The sequence below is a fragment of the Manis javanica genome, chromosome 16 (assembly GCF_040802235.1).
Source record: "Manis javanica isolate MJ-LG chromosome 16, MJ_LKY, whole genome shotgun sequence".
Classification (NCBI taxonomy): domain Eukaryota; kingdom Metazoa; phylum Chordata; class Mammalia; order Pholidota; family Manidae; genus Manis; species Manis javanica.
This window is the reverse complement of record NC_133171.1, coordinates 26,809,552-26,816,225: the sequence shown is the minus strand read 5'-3', so window position 1 is coordinate 26,816,225 and position 6,674 is coordinate 26,809,552. Positions and strand designations below refer to the sequence as shown.

At 43.0% G+C, this 6,674-nt stretch overlaps 1 protein-coding gene across 1 annotated transcript in view; it reads left to right on the top strand.

The window, feature by feature from the left end:
- The window catches only part of SMAP1 (small ArfGAP 1), a 165,819-nt gene that overhangs the window by 11,987 nt on the left and 147,158 nt on the right, over window positions 1-6,674 (top strand). Inside the window, exon 2 of the mRNA XM_037012622.2 lies at window positions 4,149-4,286. The gene's annotated coding sequence lies outside the window, so the exon portion shown is untranslated. The remainder of the gene's footprint in view (window positions 1-4,148; window positions 4,287-6,674) is intronic.

The window sequence follows — 6,674 nt, the reverse complement described above, 5'->3', positions numbered from 1 at the left end:
CCTTGTCTACTTGAAAAAAAGTGGGGGGGATGCCCCTGTCAGACCGCAGTGCTTTTCCGGCTCCCTCAGCCTGCCCTCTGATGACGCCCGTGCCTGCAGCAGCCCCTTGCCGCCCCTGGGGGTGCCGGGCTGGCACGCAGAACATGTGTACTCCTGCGAGTGCTGTGAGGGGGTGACTTGGCCCTTGTTCTCCTTCCAACTTCCTGGGGAGCTTGTCTGTTCTGTAGGATTTAATGCCAAAACCACATTCCTAGTGCGGGTTCTGGGTGCACGTTCTGCCAGGTGGATGCGCTCGATGGGATCTGAAAGGGGGATGCGAGGCAGGGCCGCCATCCTGCTGCCGACTCACACGCTGGGTAGCTAGTCACTAGCCTTGTGGGGTTAGGAGGCATTGCCGCGGTGACATCCACGACTCCCGACCCCTCAGTGGCTGCTGGTTAGTATTCCTGTCCTGAGCGGTTCCCAGGAGAGACTTCTGTGTCCCCACCTTCCTCATGTTGGCAGAGGTGATAGCCCCAGTTTGGCCAGTTTTTTCTGGAAGTTATTCCTGGAAGTTCAGTCTTTGCAGAAATGTTGTCAGCACTTAAATACCTTTCTAGAGTAACTAGGAGGTTTCTGTTTCCTACAGTGAACCCCAACTGTCAAGGTATTTATCTGTGAAGAGACCAGCTTTGCCACGTCCTCTTTGGTTCCTAGACTCCCCGCCCCCTTCTCTGTGCACGGGCCCTGGGCCTTGTTTTATTGGTCTTCACTTTATTGTACTTTGCAGATACTGCATTTTTTATGACTTGAAGGTTTATGGCAACCTGCATGAAACACGTCTATCAGGGCCGTTTTCCCAGCAGCATTTGCTCACTTCATGTCTCTGGGTCACATTTTGCTAATTCTTGCTAGGAAAAAATACTTCAAATTTTTCATTATTATTATATTTGTTCGTGATCTGTGATCAGTAATTACAACTCACTGAAACCTCAGATGATAGCATTTTTCAGCAATAAAGCATATTTTAAATAAAGATACTTGCACTGTTTTTTAAGATATGCTATTGCACAATTGATAGACTATGGTATAGTGCAAACATAACTTTTATATTCACTGGGAAACCAACAGCTCCGTTTGGCTTGCTTTATTGTGATATTCATGGTGATATTCATTGCGATATTGCAGTGGTCTGGAACTGAACCCACAATATCCCTGAGGTGTGCCTGTATATCTGGAGGCACTTGACGGCCACGCCCATGGCAGTCCCAACTGCAGCTGACTAATATGAGTTCCAGAAAGAAAAAGAAATAAAAGAGTAGAAATTGAAGAATTAATACAAGACTATCAGAATTAAAGGATGTATCACCACTCTAAACGGGCCCACCAGTACCATTTCCATGTCATCCTGAAGTTAAAGACTATCAGAGATAAAGAACAAAACAGAGCTTCAAAGATGGGGAAAGATGTCACATAGGAAAAAAATGGTACCGAGCTTCCCAGTAGAACACTGGAGAAAATAGTCAAGCAGACTGATCCAGATTTTTAGGGTAAATTTTTTTCCTATTTAGAATTTAATACAGCCAATGTAGCACACCAACCAAGTATGATACACAGTCAAGTATGGGAATAAGAATATTTTCAGATAGGAAGTCCTAAAGGAAGAAAGACGAATTTACTCCCATGGACCTCATACTGGTGGATGTGCTTTAGCAGAAAGACGGCATGAACCAAAAACAGAACACGTGGGATCCAGCAAGCAAGCAGTTCAACACAAGGGCTGTAGTAAAGGGAGGTTCCAAGACACCGCTGGGCAATAGTCCACAGAACCATCAGTCCAGACAAGAGGTGGGAGGTGTGTGGAAGGGAAATATGTTGCAAAGAGTGAAGTGGAAACAATCCATTATTTAATGTGCTTGGGCACTAGAAAAATTATTAATAAACATTTGGCATGGAGAGTTTAGGAAGCAGGTACATAGAAAACTATACAAATAAAAATGAGACAATTATTAAATTATTAACTCTAGGAAAAACAAGACTTTGTACAAGAAAGGCTGTTAACTACAATTCACTACCTGGCTCAGAAGGTATATATATAATTATTATATAATAACAACTTTTAAAACTGTTGAATTTTTTAACATTATAACTTAACCTGTCTGGAGCAGAGGGTAAAGGAAGTAGGTAGAGGGTAGTAGTGTCAGAGCACAGAATCTACAGCTTCCCATTAACTGGATATCAAGAGATACTGACTAAAATTCATAAATCCAGGGAAACAGTGTATGCACATTGCTTAGAAACATGGAGGTAAATACCACAGGAATCAGCCAGAAGCTGAAGGTGGTTGCCCTGAGGGATGAGTTGGCTGGGCAGGGACTGCTGCTTTTGATTAGAGGCTCTATTTCTTAAAAGAAATGAATATATTAGTTATTTTAAGAATTTATACAGGTTCACTGAGGAAATTTAGAAAACAAAGTGTGAAGAAAAAACTTCTATACCTGTTTACCTTGGCAAATTATCCTTCAATATTCTGTGTATGTAGGTTTTTAATATAGTTGTTAGCCTAACAATTTCCTAGCTAAAATTATGTTTCACTGTTTTAATCTTCACTTTCTTAATTGCAAATGATGTTAAACACTTTACACTATGTTGATCAGCCTTTTGTATTTCTTCTATTAATTGATTTTACTTGTCATTTGCTGATGTCCTATTAGATACTGGTCTTTTTGTTATCAAGTTGTATGAGACCTTTGCTTTTCCATTGTATTTGCTTATGCTGTAGTTTTCTTATTTTTATGGGGTCAGATTGGCCTCTGTGACTAATGTGTTAAAATCTGTTCACAAATTCCATGGGTGGTTCCTCCCCGTGATGAGGTCTTAGGTTCTCTGTTCTTTCTGGCCTGGCCCTTGACATCTGTTCGGGCCCTTATTATGCAGGCACCCTCCATGCCAGTCAAGCCCCACCACCCACGCCTCTCAGACAGGCTTTTCAGTATCTCCACATCTCGGTAGCTAAGCATGCCTTCTGCCTGAAATGCCCTGTTCCTTACTGTCTGCCTAGAAAATACCTATTGAACTATACCCTGCCTCCTTGCCTACGTTTTTTGTGTCATTTCCACATTCAGGTATTATAGACATACTAACTTGTTTTAGAATTTATTTTCACTTCTGTCTCCTCCAGTAGTCTGTGGTCTACCTTATCTTGTCTTTGTATTCCTGATTTATTTAGCTTTGTACCCCCAATTATAGCACAGTGCTGCATATTTAGTAAACAGTAAATGTTGGCTCAGTGTTGAGCAATGCAGTATTTGTGGCAGGCAGAATCCCATGACAGCCCCGTGGTACACATGCGCAGTGTGATCCTCCCCCTCCAGGGGCTGTGGGACCTGTGAACATGATGCGATAGTCATTCCCTTGATCAGGTTACGTTATTTGGCAAAGGTAATGGAATTCTAGTGGTCATGTTACCTGACTCCACGGTAGCCACCGAAGATCCTCCTGTTTTCTTTGAAGAAGATGCCACGTTGTGAAAGTGACGTTGGCTAGGATCTGAAGGCAGCCTCCAGAGGCTGAGGATGATCCCCAGCTGACAGCCAGCAAGAAAACACAGACTTCAGTCCTACCGCCACAAGGCTCTGAATTTGGCCCACCACCTGAACAGAACCTTCTTCTGAGGCTGAAAGAGGATTCTGAGCCTCAGATAAAATTCCTGGCCCAGCCAACTTGATTTCAGCCTAGTGAGACCCTGAAGAGAGGACCCAGCTAACCAGTGTCCAGATTCCTGAGTCTAAGAAAGCTGTAGATAATAAATTTGTGCTGCTTTAAGCAACTGTTTGTGGTACTATCTTATGGAGCAATAGAAAACTGATAAAGTATCTAAGCTGCTGGCATGAGGGCATTGGCTTTGAATCTCATTATGGCTGGGCTGATTGTAGGACCTTGTAGTTTGGATAACTGGATTCTTGTTTCGATTATTTATACACAAAATCACTCCAAGGCCTGCTCTGCAAACTCTTGCCATTGTCTCTCAAGAGAAATGAAACCCTGCCACCTATAGGCGTTCTTCCCTCTGCTATTTGCCTACTGATCAACAACACATTTTAGTTACTGCTCTTAGACTCCTTCTTGCCGTGTTGTTTGCATGTAATACCACTCCTGTCACTTTGCAGTGAATCGCCCTTCCTTGTGGAACCACGTGTGTGTGAACTACCAGCTGCTATTGTGACAACTTTTGTATGCTGTGTTTAGCCAGCTTGGACTGAACTTCTTCAATAGCCTGCAGCCTGGTCTTGTTCACTACCCAGAAGGTAAATCTATTTCATTTGCAGACTGTTGCCTCTAATAATAGTTACCTGGCCTGATATTCTAGAATTTGACCAGGTGGGTCCCTCAGGTGAGATAAAATAACCTTAAGTCATTCTAAGAACATTGAGTATAGAATGCTATTTAATTTAGAAATGAGAAGCATTTTTAAAAACTTATAATTGCCATAAAATTGCCTCAGATTCTTTTATGAACTGATTTACCAAGGAAAACTGCATTATTTTTTAAAACCACCCAAACAGTGAAAGGTTTAGAATCTGCTAAGATTTCTGATGGTGATGTGAGACAGGCAGGGAAAAGTCCACCCGGGTTGTAAGGGCAAGTGATTAGAAAAGAGAGGCAGTGGCCCAGGAAGCCCAAGTCGCGTCAGGTTGAGCCACGCGCGCCTGAGGGAAGACAGAGTGGCCGGAGAGCACTGGGAACGCCAGACTGGGAGGAACGTGACCCAGTGACAAACGGTCTCAAAATGTCAGAGATGGTCCAGGGCATAACATCATGTCTGTAAGGCTACCAGCTGAGCCACAAGGCAGTCGGCCTCATTTTCTATAAATGAACAGAGAACTTCAGGCTGTGTGAGGCTGACTCCACTTACTTTTCAGAGCCACTGAAGTCACTGAAACTACCCACATTATTTGCATTTAACTTTTGTTGAGGAAATCTAAAAAGAATTTACTAGAAATGGCAATCAATCTGTAAGTACAGCAAGTGACAAAATAACAGAATAAAGCCTCTTTACCATGTTCAGATGCCATCCAAAATGTAGAATAATTAACATGTATAAGGCAAAAAATAGTTTCAGAAAAGAAAAATGCTGACATTTTCAGACACTCCGCCGAGCGTAGCTCCCTTCTGGCGTGCAGCAGCCTGACGTCGGTGATCACCAGAGGGGGAGCGAGCCACAGCTGACTCCCTGCCAGGCCCCTCCGCCCCCACCTGCCATGCCCACTGCGGGCGGTTGGGACGCCCTGTCACTGCTTTCGGGTCAAATCCTTAAAAAGATGCTTCAGCGTGAAATGTCACAGCTATTTCAGTAATTGAAATACAGGATATTTCCTATTTTTCTCTTCAACACGTAAGCACTAGATAGATTTTTCAGGGCACCTCAGAACCAGTTCAAAACCTACCTATCACGATTTAATTTAAGCTCTCGCAGAAAACTTCCCCCCCTGCACTTTATAATATTCACCACATTGGCCTTGATCCCAAAGGGCCCTCTGGGTGCACACTTGTCACAGCTGAGTGGATTAAGGTGCACGCTAACATGTAGTTCATTAGAAGGTGTTAATTACTTCTGATGTACTCATTGCCACTTGGCATAAAACGGGCTCCTGTGGAAAGAGACCAGACGCATCATATTTACTAATGTTGCTTAAGCTTTCATTATGGAAATTGTCAAAATACACAAAAGTAGAAAGAATAATATAATGTGTCCCCTATCTACCCATTACTGAAGTTTGACAGTTACCGATTTTTATCAACAACTATCAATTTTGTTTCATTATCTCCATACACACACACTTTTTAACCCCTCTGAGGTATTTTATGGCAAACAACTTTAGACTGGACGTGTCGTGTTTTATAGAGAGAGTTAAGCAATTTCAGAGCATGGCTCCCTGGCTGGGCGGCCTGTCTGGCTGGGGATGGTGGGTGGGGTGGGGTGGGGGCGGGGATCCTAGCTGCGGGTGTCAGCATGACCTATTCATCTAGCCCAGGGGTGGTGGTCCTAGTTGGGTGTGTTGGCACAAAGGCTGGGGTACTCAAAGGTCAATGAATTTTTTTAAATGTATATTTTCTGGGAAACAACTTATCTTGACTGCAAAATGAAAAACAAAATGGTCTTGCTCTTTTGAGGTTTTGTTTCTTCTTCAGTATAGAAAGATTGTGCCTTATTTATTTATTTCAAGGTGTTTGTTTTAGACTTAAAATACTCCTAATTGCATTGAATTTAAGCATCCTGTTGTAAGCAGTGTGGTGACCATTGGTTTTTGCTTACTCTTACAGACCAAGGACAATGATTTCACAAACTCTAGGAAACACATTTAAAGTTCTCATTATTTTTTATATTCAGGAAAATTACTATTGGTTCAGTTCTCTTTGATTATATAGTATATTTCCCTTTCTTTTCCTTGGGAAATTGGCAGTTAAACTCTTTGGCTGTTCTATTCCTTTAACAAATCCCTGTTCCCAAAAACTCAATGTGTAGTCTTTCAGACAGCACCTTGTCTATGTTTAAAAGTAAATGTAACGCAGGGGACCACCTCCCTGTTGCGTTGGCGTATTTGGGAGAGAGGGTCTGGCGCAGGCGGTCCTCGCGACAGCGGCGTCCTTCCTGCGCCCCTGGCCGCTCTGCGCCCTGCCCCGCCTCCATTGGC